Raw genomic sequence first — 15151 nt, forward strand, 5'->3', positions numbered from 1 at the left:
TGACTGGAGAGAGGGAAAAGAGAGATTTCATAGAGAAGAGGAAAGCCAGGGAACAGAGGCGAGAGAAACCAGGGAAAGAGACTGGCGAGAAAAAAGAGGGATAACAGAGTTGACGAATAACAGGGAAAAGAGAGAGGCGAGGGAAAACAAGGACAAGAGAGAGTTAATGGAAAAGAGGGAGGCGAGTGAAAGTGGGAAGAATTAGACACCGAGGGAAGAGAGGTAACAGATACTGGCGAGGGAAAGAGAGAGGCGAGAGAAACCAGGGGAAAGAGACTGGCGAGGGAAAAGAGGGATAACAGAGTTGACGAATAACAGGGAAAAGAGAGAGGCGAGGGAAAGTGGAAAAATTAGACCTAGAGGGAAGAGAGGTAAAAGAGAGAGGGGAGGGCAACGAGGGACAACAGAGAATTGAGGAATGAGAGGGGAAAGAGGGAGTCGGGTGAAAGTGGGAAGAATTGGACACCGAGGGAAGAGAGGTAACAGAGACTGGCGAGGAAAAGGAAGGAAAGGTGACTGGCGAGGGAAAAGTTGGAAAAGAGAGAGTCATGGCAAAGCAGGGGAAAAGAGGCGAGGGAAAACAAGGACAAGAGAGTTAATGGAAAAGAAGGAGGTGACTGAAAGTGGGAAGAATTAGACACCGAGGGAAGAGAGGTAACAGAGACTGGCGAGGGAAAGAGAGAGGCGAGATAAACCAGGGGAAAGAGACTGGCGAGGGGGCGAAGAGGGATAACAGAGTTGACGAATAACAGGGAAAAGACAGAGGCGAGGGAAAGTGGGAAGTATTAGACACCGAGGGAAGAGAGATAACAGAGACTGGCGAGGGAAAGAGAGAGGCGAGATAAACCAGGGGAAAGAGACTGGCGAGGGGGCGAAGAGGGATAACAGAGTTGACGAATAACAGGGAAAAGACAGAGGCGAGGGAAAGTGGGAAGTATTAGACACCGAGGGAAGAGAGATAACAGAGACTGGCGAGGGAAAGAGAGAGGCGAGATAAACCAGGGGAAATAGAGTGGCGAGGGGGGAAGAGGGAAAAGAGAGGGTTGACTGGAGACAGGGAAAAGAGAGATTTCATAGAGAAGAGGAAAGCCAGGGAACAGAGGCGAGAGAAACCAGGGAAAGAGACTGGCGAGAAAAAAGAGGGATAACAGAGTTGACGAATAACAGGGAAAAGAGAGAGGCGAGGGAAAACAAGGACAAGAGAGAGTTAATGGAAAAGAGGGAGGCGAGTGAAAGTGGGAAGAATTAGACACCGAGGGAAGAGAGGTAACAGATACTGGCGAGGGAAAGAGAGAGGCGAGATAAACCAGGGGAAAGAGACTGGCGAGGGGGGAAGAGGGAAGAGAGAGAGTTGACTGGAAATAGGGGAACGAGAGAGTTCATGGAAAAGAGGGAGTGGAGTGTAAGTGGGAGGAATTAGACACGGAGGGAATAGAGGTTAAAAGAGACTGGCGAGGGAAAGGAAGGAAAAGTGACTGGCGAGGGGAAAGAGGGAAAAGAGAGGGCTGACTGGAAATAGGGAAAAGAGAGATTTCATAGAAAAGAGGAAAGCCAGGGAACAGAGAGAGGCGAGAGAAACCAGGGGAAAGAGACTGGCGAGGGAAAAGAGGGATAACAGAGTTGACGAATAACAGGGAAAAGAGAGGGGCGAGGGAAAGTGGGAAGTATTAGACACCGACGGAAGAGAGATAACAGAGACTGGCGAGGGAAACGGGGGAAAAGTGACTGTCGAGGGGAAAGAGGGAAAAAGAGGGTTGAGGGAAAGCAGGGGAAAGAGACTATGGAGGGAAAGCAGAGGGAAAGAGACAGGCGAGGGAAAACAAGGACAAGAGAGAGTTAATGGAAAAGAGGGAGGCGAGTGCAAGTGGGAAGAATTAGACACCAAGGGAAGAGACGTAAAAGAGACTGGCGAGGGAAAGAGAGAGGCGAGAGAAACCAGGGGAAAGAGACTGGCGAGGGAAAAGAGGGATAACAGAGTTGACGAATAACAGGGAAAAGAGAGAGGCGAGTGAAAGTGGAAAAATTAGACCTAGAGGGAAGAGAGGTAAAAGAGAGAGGGGAGGGACAACAGAGAATTGAGGAATGAGAGGGGAAAGAGGGAGTCGGGTGAAAGTGGGAAGAATTAGACACCGAGGGAAGAGAGGTAACAGACACTGGCGAGGGAAAATTTGGAAAAGAGAGAGTCATGGCAAAGCAGGAGAAAAGAGACAGGCGAGGGAAAACAAGGACAAGAGAGAGTTAATGGAAAAGAAGGAGGTGACTGAAAGTGGGAAGAATTAGACACCGAGGGAATAGAGGTAACAGAGACTGGCGAGGGAAAGAGAGAGGCGAGATAAAACAGGGGAAAGAGACTGGCGAGGGGGGAAGAGGGAAAAGAGAGGGTTGATTGGAAATAGGGAAAAGAGAGATTTCATAGAAAAGAGGAAAGCCAGGGAACAGAGAGAGGCGAGAGAAACCAGGGGAAAGAGACTGGCGAGGGAAAAGAGGGATAACAGAGTTGACGAATTACAGGGAAAGGAGAGAGGCGAGGGAAAAGAAGGACAAGAGAGAGTTCATGGAAAAGAGAGAGGCGAGGGAAAGTGGGAAGTATTAGACACCGAGGGAAGAGAGATAACAGAGACTGGCGAGGGAAACGGGGGAAAAGTGACAGTCGAGGGAAAACTTGGAAAAGAGAGAGTTGAGAAAAAACAAGGACAAGAGAGTTAATGGAAAAGAGGGAGGCGAGGGAAAGTGGGAAGTATTAGACACCGAGGGAAGAGAGATAACAGAGACTGGCGAGGGAAAGAGAGAGGCGAGATAAAACAGGGGAAAGAGACTGGCGAGGGGGGAAGAGGGAAAAGAGAGGGTTGATTGGAAATAGGGAAAAGAGAGATTTCATAGAAAAGAGGAAAGCCAGGGAACAGAGAGAGGCGAGAGAAACCAGGGGAAAGAGACTGGCGAGGGAAAAGAGGGATAACAGAGTTGACGAATTACAGGGAAAGGAGAGAGGCGAGGGAAAAGAAGGACAAGAGAGAGTTCATGGAAAAGAGAGAGGCGAGGGAAAGTGGGAAGTATTAGACACCGAGGGAAGAGAGATAACAGAGACTGGCGAGGGAAACGGGGGAAAAGTGACAGTCGAGGGAAAACTTGGAAAAGAGAGAGTTGAGAAAAAACAAGGACAAGAGAGTTAATGGAAAAGAGGGAGGCGAGGGAAAGTGGGAAGTATTAGACACCGAGGGAAGAGAGATAACAGAGACTGGCGAGGGAAAGAGAGAGGCGAGATAAAACAGGGGAAAGAGACTGGCGAGGGGGGAAGAGGGAAAAGAGAGGGTTGATTGGAAATAGGGAAAAGAGAGATTTCATAGAAAAGAGGAAAGCCAGGGAACAGAGAGAGGCGAGAGAAACCAGGGGAAAGAGACTGGCGAGGGAAAAGAGGGATAACAGAGTTGACGAATTACAGGGAAAGGAGAGAGGCGAGGGAAAAGAAGGACAAGAGAGAGTTCATGGAAAAGAGAGAGGCGAGGGAAAGTGGGAAGTATTAGACACCGAGGGAAGAGAGATAACAGAGACTGGCGAGGGAAACGGGGGAAAAGTGACAGTCGAGGGAAAACTTGGAAAAGAGAGAGTTGAGAAAAAACAAGGACAAGAGAGTTAATGGAAAAGAGGGAGGCGAGGGAAAGTGGGAAGTATTAGACACCGAGGGAAGAGAGATAACAGAGACTGGCGAGGGAAAGGGGGGAAAAGTGCCTGTCGAGGGGAAAGAGGGAAAAGAGAGGGTTGAGGCAAAGCAGGGGAAAGAGACTATGGAGGGAAAGCAGAGGGAAAGAGACAGGCGAGGGAAAACAAGGACAAGAGAGAGTTAATGGAAAAGAGGGAGGCGAGTGCAAGTGGGAAGAATTAGACACCAAGGGAAGAGACATAAAAGTGACTGGCGAGGGAAAGAGAGAGGCGAGATAAACCAGGGAAAGAGACTGGCGAGAAAAAAGAGGGATAACAGAGTTGACGAATAACAGGGAAAAGAGAGAGGCGAGGGAAAACAAGGACAAGAGAGAGTTAATGGAAAAGAGGGAGGCGAGTGAAAGTGGGAAGAATTAGACACCGAGGGAAGAGAGGTAACAGATACTGGCGAGGGAAAGAGAGAGGCGAGAGAAACCAGGGGAAAGAGACTGGCGAGGGGGGAAGAGGGAAGAGAGAGAGTTGACTGGAAATAGGGGAACGAGAGAGTTCATGGAAAAGAGGGAGTGGAGTGTAAGTGGGAGGAATTAGACACGGAGGGAATAGAGGTTAAAAGAGACTGGCGAGGGAAAGGAAGGAAAAGTGACTGGCGAGGGGAAAGAGGGAAAAGAGAGGGCTGACTGGAAATAGGGAAAAGAGAGATTTCATAGAAAAGAGGAAAGCCAGGGAACAGAGAGAGGCGAGAGAAACCAGGGGAAAGAGACTGGCGAGGGAAAAGAGGGATAACAGAGTTGACGAATAACAGGGAAAAGAGAGAGGCGAGGGAAAGTGGAAAAATTAGACCTAGAGGGAAGAGAGGTAAAAGAGAGAGGGGAGGGCAACGAGGGACAACAGAGAATTGAGGAATGAGAGGGGAAAGAGGGAGTCGGGTGAAAGTGGGAAGAATTGGACACCGAGGGAAGAGAGGTAACAGAGACTGGCGAGGAAAAGGAAGGAAAGGTGACTGGCGAGGGAAAAGTTGGAAAAGAGAGAGTCATGGCAAAGCAGGGGAAAAGAGGCGAGGGAAAACAAGGACAAGAGAGTTAATGGAAAAGAAGGAGGTGAGTGAAAGTGGGAAGAATTAGACACCGAGGGAAGAGAGGTAACAGAGACTGGCGAGGGAAAGAGAGAGGCGAGATAAACCAGGGGAAAGAGACTGGCGAGGGGGGAAGAGGGAAAAGAGAGGGTTGATTGGAAATGGGGAAAAGAGAGATTTCATAGAAAAGAGGAAAGCCAGGGAACAGAGAGAGGCGAGAGAAACCAGGGGAAAGAGACTGGCGAGGGAAAAGGGGGATAACAGAGTTGACGAATAACAGGGAAAAGAGAGGGGCGAGGGAAAGTGGGAAGTATTAGACACCGAGGGAAGAGAGGTAACAGAGACTGGCGAGGGAAACGGGGGAAAAGTGACAGTCGAGGGAAAACTTGGAAAAGAGAGAGTTGAGAAAAAACAAGGACAAGAGAGTTAATGGAAAAGAGGGAGGCGAGGGAAAGTGGGAAGTAATAGACACCGAGGGAAGAGAGATAACAGAGACTGGCGAGGGAAAGGGGGGAAAAGTGCCTGTCGAGGGGAAAGAGGGAAAAGAGAGGGTTGAGGGAAAGCAGGGGAAAGAGACTGACGAGAGAAATAAGAGGGAAAGAGACAGGCGAGGGAAAACAAGGACAAGAGAGAGTTAATGGAAAAGAGGGAGGCGAGTGCAAGTGGGAAGACTTAGACACCAAGGGAAGAGACGTAAAAGAGACTGGCGAGGGAAAGAGAGAGGCGAGATAAACCAGGGGAAAGAGACTGGCGAGGGAAAAGAGGGATAACAGAGTTGAGGAATAACAGGGAAAAGAGAGAGGCGAGGGAAAGTGGGAAGTATTAGACACCGAGGGAAGAGAGATAACAGAGACTGGCGAGGGAAAGGGGGGAAAAGTGCCTGTCGAGGGGAAAGAGGGAAAAGAGAGGGTTGAGGCAAAGCAGGGGAAAGAGACTATGGAGGGAAAGCAGAGGGAAAGAGACAGGCGAGGGAAAACAAGGACAAGAGAGAGTTAATGGAAAAGAGGGAGGCGAGTGCAAGTGGGAAGAATTAGACACCAAGGGAAGAGACATAAAAATGACTGGCGAGGGAAAGAGAGAGGCGAGATAAACCAGGGGAAAGAGACTTGCGAGGGGGGAAGAGGGAAGAGAGAGTTTATTGGAAATAGGGGAACGAGAGAGTTCATGGAAAAGAGGGAGTGGAGTGTAAGTGGGAGGAATTAGACACCGAGGGAAGAGAGGTAACAGAGACTGGCGAGGGAAAGAGAGAGGCGAGATAAACCAGGGGAAAGAGACTGGCGAGGGAAAAGAGGGATAACAGAGTTGACGAATAGCAGGGAAAAGAGAGAGGCGAGTGAAAGTGGAAAAATTAGACCTAGAGGGAAGAGAGGTAAAAGAGAGAGGGGAGGGTAACGAGGGACAACAGATTATTGAGGAATGAGAGGGGAAAGAGGGAGTCGGGTGAAAGTGGGAAGAATTGGACACCGAGGGACGACAGGTAACAGACACTGGCGAGGGAAAGAGAGAGGCGAGATAAACCAGGGGAAAGAGACTGGCGAGGGGGGAAGAGGGAAAAGAGAGGGTTGATTGGAAATAGGGAAAAGAGAGATTTCATAGAAAAGAGGAAAGCCAGGGAACAGAGAGAGGCGAGAGAAACCAGGGGAAAGAGACTGGCGAGGGAAAAGAGGGATAACAGAGTTGACGAATTACAGGGAAAGGAGAGAGGCGAGGGAAAAGAAGGACAAGAGAGAGTTCATGGAAAAGAGAGAGGCGAGGGAAAGTGGGAAGTATTAGACACCGACGGAAGAGAGGTAACAGAGACTGGCGAGGGAAAGGGGGGAAAAGTGACTGTCGAGGGGAAAGAGGGAAAAGAGGGTTGAGGGAAAGCAGGGGAAAGAGACTATGGAGGGAAAGCAGAGGGAAAGAGACAGGCGAGGGAAAACAAGGACAAGAGAGAGTTAATGGAAAAGAGGGAGGCGAGTGCAAGTGGGAAGAATTAGACACCAAGGGAAGAGACATAAAAGAGACTGGCGAGGGAAAGAGAGAGGCGAGATAAACCAGGGGAAAGAGACTGGCGAGGGGGGAAGAGGGATAACAGAGTTGACGAATAACAGGGAAAAGACAGAGGCGAGGGAAAGTGGGAAGTATTAGACACCGAGGGAAGAGAGATAACAGAGACTGGCGAGGGAAAGAGAGAGGCGAGATAAACCAGGGGAAATAGACTGGCGAGGGGGGAAGAGGGAAAAGAGAGGGTTGACTGGAGACAGGGAAAAGAGAGATTTCATAGAAAAGAGGAAAGCCAGGGAACAGAGAGAGGCGAGAGAAACCAGGGGAAAGAGACTGGCGAGGGAAAAGAGGGATAACAGAGTTGACGAATTACAGGGAAAGGAGAGAGGCGAGGGAAAAGAAGGACAAGAGAGAGTTCATGGAAAAGAGAGAGGCGAGGGAAAGTGGGAAGTATTAGACACCGAGGGAAGAGAGATAACAGAGACTGGCGAGGGAAACGGGGGAAAAGTGACAGTCGAGGGAAAACTTGGAAAATAGAGAGTTGAGAAAAAACAAGGACAAGAGAGTTAATGGAAAAGAGGGAGGCGAGTGCAAGTGGGAAGTATTAGACACCGAGGGAAGAGAGATAACAGAGACTGGCGAGGGAAAGGGGGGAAAAGTGCCTGTCGAGGGGAAAGAGGGAAAAGAGAGGGTTGAGGCAAAGCAGGGGAAAGAGACTATGGAGGGAAAGCAGAGGGAAAGAGACAGGCGAGGGAAAACAAGGACAAGAGAGAGTTAATGGAAAAGAAGGAGGCGAGTGTAAGTGGGAAGAATTAGACACCGAGGGAAGAGAGGTAACAGAGACTGGCGAGGGAAAGAGAGAGGCGAGATAAACCAGGGGAAAGAGACTGGCGAGGGGAAAGAGGGAAAAGAGAGGGCTGACTGGAAATAGGGAAAAGAGAGATTTCATAGAAAAGAGGAAAGCCAGGGAACAGAGAGAGGCGAGAGAAACCAGGGGAAAGAGACTGGCGAGGGAAAAGAGGGATAACAGAGTTGACGAATAGCAGGGAAAAGAGAGAGGCGAGTGAAAGTGGAAAAATTAGACCTAGAGGGAAGAGAGGTAAAAGAGAGAGGGGAGGGTAACGAGGGACAACAGATTATTGAGGAATGAGAGGGGAAAGAGGGAGTCGGGTGAAAGTGGGAAGAATTGGACACCGAGGGACGACAGGTAACAGACACTGGCGAGGGAAAGAGAGAGGCGAGATAAACCAGGGGAAAGAGACTGGCGAGGGGGGAAGAGGGAAAAGAGAGGGTTGATTGGAAATAGGGAAAAGAGAGATTTCATAGAAAAGAGGAAAGCCAGGGAACAGAGAGAGGCGAGAGAAACCAGGGGAAAGAGACTGGCGAGGGAAAAGAGGGATAACAGAGTTGAGGAATAACAGGGAAAAGAGAGAGGCGAGGGAAAGTGGGAAGTATTAGACACCGAGGGAAGAGAGATAACAGAGACTGGCGAGGGAAAGGGGGGAAAAGTGCCTGTCGAGGGGAAAGAGGGAAAAGAGAGGGTTGAGGCAAAGCAGGGGAAAGAGACTATGGAGGGAAAGCAGAGGGAAAGAGACAGGCGAGGGAAAACAAGGACAAGAGAGAGTTAATGGAAAAGAAGGAGGCGAGTGTAAGTGGGAAGAATTAGACACCGAGGGAAGAGAGGTAACAGAGACTGGCGAGGGAAAGAGAGAGGCGAGATAAACCAGGGGAAAGAGACTGGCGAGGGGAAAGAGGGAAAAGAGAGGGCTGACTGGAAATAGGGAAAAGAGAGATTTCATAGAAAAGAGGAAAGCCAGGGAACAGAGAGAGGCGAGAGAAACCAGGGGAAAGAGACTGGCGAGGGAAAAGAGGGATAACAGAGTTGACGAATAGCAGGGAAAAGAGAGAGGCGAGTGAAAGTGGAAAAATTAGACCTAGAGGGAAGAGAGGTAAAAGAGAGAGGGGAGGGTAACGAGGGACAACAGATTATTGAGGAATGAGAGGGGAAAGAGGGAGTCGGGTGAAAGTGGGAAGAATTGGACACCGAGGGACGACAGGTAACAGACACTGGCGAGGGAAAGAGAGAGGCGAGATAAACCAGGGGAAAGAGACTGGCGAGGGGGGAAGAGGGAAAAGAGAGGGTTGATTGGAAATAGGGAAAAGAGAGATTTCATAGAAAAGAGGAAAGCCAGGGAACAGAGAGAGGCGAGAGAAACCAGGGGAAAGAGACTGGCGAGGGAAAAGAGGGATAACAGAGTTGACGAATTACAGGGAAAGGAGAGAGGCGAGGGAAAAGAAGGACAAGAGAGAGTTCATGGAAAAGAGAGAGGCGAGGGAAAGTGGGAAGTATTAGACACCGACGGAAGAGAGGTAACAGAGACTGGCGAGGGAAAGGGGGGAAAAGTGACTGTCGAGGGGAAAGAGGGAAAAGAGGGTTGAGGGAAAGCAGGGGAAAGAGACTATGGAGGGAAAGCAGAGGGAAAGAGACAGGCGAGGGAAAACAAGGACAAGAGAGAGTTAATGGAAAAGAGGGAGGCGAGTGCAAGTGGGAAGAATTAGACACCAAGGGAAGAGACATAAAAGAGACTGGCGAGGGAAAGAGAGAGGCGAGATAAACCAGGGGAAAGAGACTGGCGAGGGGGGAAGAGGGATAACAGAGTTGACGAATAACAGGGAAAAGACAGAGGCGAGGGAAAGTGGGAAGTATTAGACACCGAGGGAAGAGAGATAACAGAGACTGGCGAGGGAAAGAGAGAGGCGAGATAAACCAGGGGAAATAGACTGGCGAGGGGGGAAGAGGGAAAAGAGAGGGTTGACTGGAGACAGGGAAAAGAGAGATTTCATAGAAAAGAGGAAAGCCAGGGAACAGAGAGAGGCGAGAGAAACCAGGGGAAAGAGACTGGCGAGGGAAAAGAGGGATAACAGAGTTGACGAATTACAGGGAAAGGAGAGAGGCGAGGGAAAAGAAGGACAAGAGAGAGTTCATGGAAAAGAGAGAGGCGAGGGAAAGTGGGAAGTATTAGACACCGAGGGAAGAGAGATAACAGAGACTGGCGAGGGAAACGGGGGAAAAGTGACAGTCGAGGGAAAACTTGGAAAATAGAGAGTTGAGAAAAAACAAGGACAAGAGAGTTAATGGAAAAGAGGGAGGCGAGTGCAAGTGGGAAGTATTAGACACCGAGGGAAGAGAGATAACAGAGACTGGCGAGGGAAAGGGGGGAAAAGTGCCTGTCGAGGGGAAAGAGGGAAAAGAGAGGGTTGAGGCAAAGCAGGGGAAAGAGACTATGGAGGGAAAGCAGAGGGAAAGAGACAGGCGAGGGAAAACAAGGACAAGAGAGAGTTAATGGAAAAGAAGGAGGCGAGTGTAAGTGGGAAGAATTAGACACCGAGGGAAGAGAGGTAACAGAGACTGGCGAGGGAAAGAGAGAGGCGAGATAAACCAGGGGAAAGAGACTGGCGAGGGGAAAGAGGGAAAAGAGAGGGCTGACTGGAAATAGGGAAAAGAGAGATTTCATAGAAAAGAGGAAAGCCAGGGAACAGAGAGAGGCGAGAGAAACCAGGGGAAAGAGACTGGCGAGGGAAAAGAGGGATAACAGAGTTGACGAATAGCAGGGAAAAGAGAGAGGCGAGTGAAAGTGGAAAAATTAGACCTAGAGGGAAGAGAGGTAAAAGAGAGAGGGGAGGGTAACGAGGGACAACAGATTATTGAGGAATGAGAGGGGAAAGAGGGAGTCGGGTGAAAGTGGGAAGAATTGGACACCGAGGGACGACAGGTAACAGACACTGGCGAGGGAAAGAGAGAGGCGAGATAAACCAGGGGAAAGAGACTGGCGAGGGGGGAAGAGGGAAAAGAGAGGGTTGATTGGAAATAGGGAAAAGAGAGATTTCATAGAAAAGAGGAAAGCCAGGGAACAGAGAGAGGCGAGAGAAACCAGGGGAAAGAGACTGGCGAGGGAAAAGAGGGATAACAGAGTTGAGGAATAACAGGGAAAAGAGAGAGGCGAGGGAAAGTGGGAAGTATTAGACACCGAGGGAAGAGAGATAACAGAGACTGGCGAGGGAAAGGGGGGAAAAGTGCCTGTCGAGGGGAAAGAGGGAAAAGAGAGGGTTGAGGCAAAGCAGGGGAAAGAGACTATGGAGGGAAAGCAGAGGGAAAGAGACAGGCGAGGGAAAACAAGGACAAGAGAGAGTTAATGGAAAAGAAGGAGGCGAGTGTAAGTGGGAAGAATTAGACACCGAGGGAAGAGAGGTAACAGAGACTGGCGAGGGAAAGAGAGAGGCGAGATAAACCAGGGGAAAGAGACTGGCGAGGGGAAAGAGGGAAAAGAGAGGGCTGACTGGAAATAGGGAAAAGAGAGATTTCATAGAAAAGAGGAAAGCCAGGGAACAGAGAGAGGCGAGAGAAACCAGGGGAAAGAGACTGGCGAGGGAAAAGAGGGATAACAGAGTTGACGAATAGCAGGGAAAAGAGAGAGGCGAGTGAAAGTGGAAAAATTAGACCTAGAGGGAAGAGAGGTAAAAGAGAGAGGGGAGGGTAACGAGGGACAACAGATTATTGAGGAATGAGAGGGGAAAGAGGGAGTCGGGTGAAAGTGGGAAGAATTGGACACCGAGGGACGACAGGTAACAGACACTGGCGAGGGAAAGAGAGAGGCGAGATAAACCAGGGGAAAGAGACTGGCGAGGGGGGAAGAGGGAAAAGAGAGGGTTGATTGGAAATAGGGAAAAGAGAGATTTCATAGAAAAGAGGAAAGCCAGGGAACAGAGAGAGGCGAGAGAAACCAGGGGAAAGAGACTGGCGAGGGAAAAGAGGGATAACAGAGTTGACGAATTACAGGGAAAGGAGAGAGGCGAGGGAAAAGAAGGACAAGAGAGAGTTCATGGAAAAGAGAGAGGCGAGGGAAAGTGGGAAGTATTAGACACCGACGGAAGAGAGGTAACAGAGACTGGCGAGGGAAAGGGGGGAAAAGTGACTGTCGAGGGGAAAGAGGGAAAAGAGGGTTGAGGGAAAGCAGGGGAAAGAGACTATGGAGGGAAAGCAGAGGGAAAGAGACAGGCGAGGGAAAACAAGGACAAGAGAGAGTTAATGGAAAAGAGGGAGGCGAGTGCAAGTGGGAAGAATTAGACACCAAGGGAAGAGACATAAAAGAGACTGGCGAGGGAAAGAGAGAGGCGAGATAAACCAGGGGAAAGAGACTGGCGAGGGGGGAAGAGGGATAACAGAGTTGACGAATAACAGGGAAAAGACAGAGGCGAGGGAAAGTGGGAAGTATTAGACACCGAGGGAAGAGAGATAACAGAGACTGGCGAGGGAAAGAGAGAGGCGAGATAAACCAGGGGAAATAGACTGGCGAGGGGGGAAGAGGGAAAAGAGAGGGTTGACTGGAGACAGGGAAAAGAGAGATTTCATAGAAAAGAGGAAAGCCAGGGAACAGAGAGAGGCGAGAGAAACCAGGGGAAAGAGACTGGCGAGGGAAAAGAGGGATAACAGAGTTTACGAATTACAGGGAAAGGAGAGAGGCGAGGGAAAAGAAGGACAAGAGAGAGTTCATGGAAAAGAGAGAGGCGAGGGAAAGTGGGAAGTATTAGACACCGAGGGAAGAGAGATAACAGAGACTGGCGAGGGAAACGGGGGAAAAGTGACAGTCGAGGGAAAACTTGGAAAAGAGAGAGTTGAGAAAAAACAAGGACAAGAGAGTTAATGGAAAAGAGGGAGGCGAGGGAAAGTGGGAAGTAATAGACACCGAGGGAAGAGAGATAACAGAGACTGGCGAGGGAAAGGGGGGAAAAGTGCCTGTCGAGGGGAAAGAGGGAAAAGAGAGGGTTGAGGGAAAGCAGGGGAAAGAGACTGACGAGAGAAATAAGAGGGAAAGAGACAGGCGAGGGAAAACAAGGACAAGAGAGAGTTAATGGAAAAGAGGGAGGCGAGTGCAAGTGGGAAGACTTAGACACCAAGGGAAGAGACGTAAAAGAGACTGGCGAGGGAAAGAGAGAGGCGAGATAAACCAGGGGAAAGAGACTGGCGAGGGAAAAGAGGGATAACAGAGTTGAGGAATAACAGGGAAAAGAGAGAGGCGAGGGAAAGTGGGAAGTATTAGACACCGAGGGAAGAGAGATAACAGAGACTGGCGAGGGAAAGGGGGGAAAAGTGCCTGTCGAGGGGAAAGAGGGAAAAGAGAGGGTTGAGGCAAAGCAGGGGAAAGAGACTATGGAGGGAAAGCAGAGGGAAAGAGACAGGCGAGGGAAAACAAGGACAAGAGAGAGTTAATGGAAAAGAGGGAGGCGAGTGCAAGTGGGAAGAATTAGACACCAAGGGAAGAGACATAAAAGAGACTGGCGAGGGAAAGAGAGAGGCGAGATAAACCAGGGGAAAGAGACTGGCAAGGGAAAAGAGGGATAACAGAGTTGACGAATAACAGGGAAAAGAGAGTGGCGAGGGAAAGTGGGAAGTAATAGACACCGAGGGAAGAGAGATAACAGAGACTGGCGAGGGAAAGGGGGGAAAAGTGACTGTCGAGGGGAAAGAGGGAAAAGAGAGGGTTGAGGGAAAGCAGGGGAAAGAGACTGACGAGAGAAATAAGAGGGAAAGAGACAGGCGAGGGAAAACAAGGACAAGAGAGAGTTAATGGAAAAGAGGGAGGCGAGTGCAAGTGGGAAGACTTAGACACCAAGGGAAGAGACGTAAAAGAGACTGGCGAGGGAAAGAGAGAGGCGAGATAAACCAGGGGAAAGAGACTGGCGAGGGAAAAGAGGGATAACAGAGTTGAGGAATAACAGGGAAAAGAGAGAGGCGAGGGAAAGTGGGAAGTATTAGACACCGAGGGAAGAGAGATAACAGAGACTGGCGAGGGAAAGGGGGGAAAAGTGCCTGTCGAGGGGAAAGAGGGAAAAGAGAGGGTTGAGGCAAAGCAGGGGAAAGAGACTATGGAGGGAAAGCAGAGGGAAAGAGACAGGCGAGGGAAAACAAGGACAAGAGAGAGTTAATGGAAAAGAAGGAGGCGAGTGTAAGTGGGAAGAATTAGACACCGAGGGAAGAGAGGTAACAGAGACTGGCGAGGGAAAGAGAGAGGCGAGATAAAGCAGGGGAAAGAGACTGGCGAGGGGAAAGAGGGAAAAGAGAGGGCTGACTGGAAATAGGGAAAAGAGAGATTTCATAGAAAAGAGGAAAGCCAGGGAACAGAGAGAGGCGAGAGAAACCAGGGGAAAGAGACTGGCGAGGGAAAAGAGGGATAACAGAGTTGACGAATAGCAGGGAAAAGAGAGAGGCGAGTGAAAGTGGAAAAATTAGACCTAGAGGGAAGAGAGGTAAAAGAGAGAGGGGAGGGTAACGAGGGACAACAGATTATTGAGGAATGAGAGGGGAAAGAGGGAGTCGGGTGAAAGTGGGAAGAATTGGACACCGAGGGACGACAGGTAACAGACACTGGCGAGGGAAAGAGAGAGGCGAGATAAACCAGGGGAAAGAGACTGGCGAGGGGGGAAGAGGGAAAAGAGAGGGTTGATTGGAAATAGGGAAAAGAGAGATTTCATAGAAAAGAGGAAAGCCAGGGAACAGAGAGAGGCGAGATAAACCAGGGGAAAGAGACTGGCGAGGGGGGAAGAGGGATAACAGAGTTGACGAATAACAGGGAAAAGACAGAGGCGAGGGAAAGTGGGAAGTATTAGACACCGAGGGAAGAGAGATAACAGAGACTGGCGAGGGAAAGAGAGAGGCGAGATAAACCAGGGGAAATAGACTGGCGAGGGGGGAAGAGGGAAAAGAGAGGGTTGACTGGAGACAGGGAAAAGAGAGATTTCATAGAAAAGAGGAAAGCCAGGGAACAGAGAGAGGCGAGAGAAACCAGGGGAAAGAGACTGGCGAGGGAAAAGAGGGATAACAGAGTTGACGAATTACAGGGAAAGGAGAGAGGCGAGGGAAAAGAAGGACAAGAGAGAGTTCATGGAAAAGAGAGAGGCGAGGGAAAGTGGGAAGTATTAGACACCGAGGGAAGAGAGATAACAGAGACTGGCGAGGGAAACGGGGGAAAAGTGACAGTCGAGGGAAAACTTGGAAAATAGAGAGTTGAGAAAAAACAAGGACAAGAGAGTTAATGGAAAAGAGGGAGGCGAGTGCAAGTGGGAAGTATTAGACACCGAGGGAAGAGAGATAACAGAGACTGGCGAGGGAAAGGGGGGAAAAGTGCCTGTCGAGGGGAAAGAGGGAAAAGAGAGGGTTGAGGCAAAGCAGGGGAAAGAGACTATGGAGGGAAAGCAGAGGGAAAGAGACAGGCGAGGGAAAACAAGGACAAGAGAGAGTTAATGGAAAAGAGGGAGGCGAGTGCAAGTGGGAAGAATTAGACACCAAGGGAAGAGACGTAAAAGAGACTGGCGAGGGAAAGAGAGAGGCGAGATAAACCAGGGGAAAGAGACTGGCGAGGGGGCGAAGAGGGATAACAG

Source organism: Harpia harpyja, chromosome W, assembly GCF_026419915.1.
Source record: "Harpia harpyja isolate bHarHar1 chromosome W, bHarHar1 primary haplotype, whole genome shotgun sequence".
Classification (NCBI taxonomy): Eukaryota; Metazoa; Chordata; class Aves; order Accipitriformes; family Accipitridae; genus Harpia; species Harpia harpyja.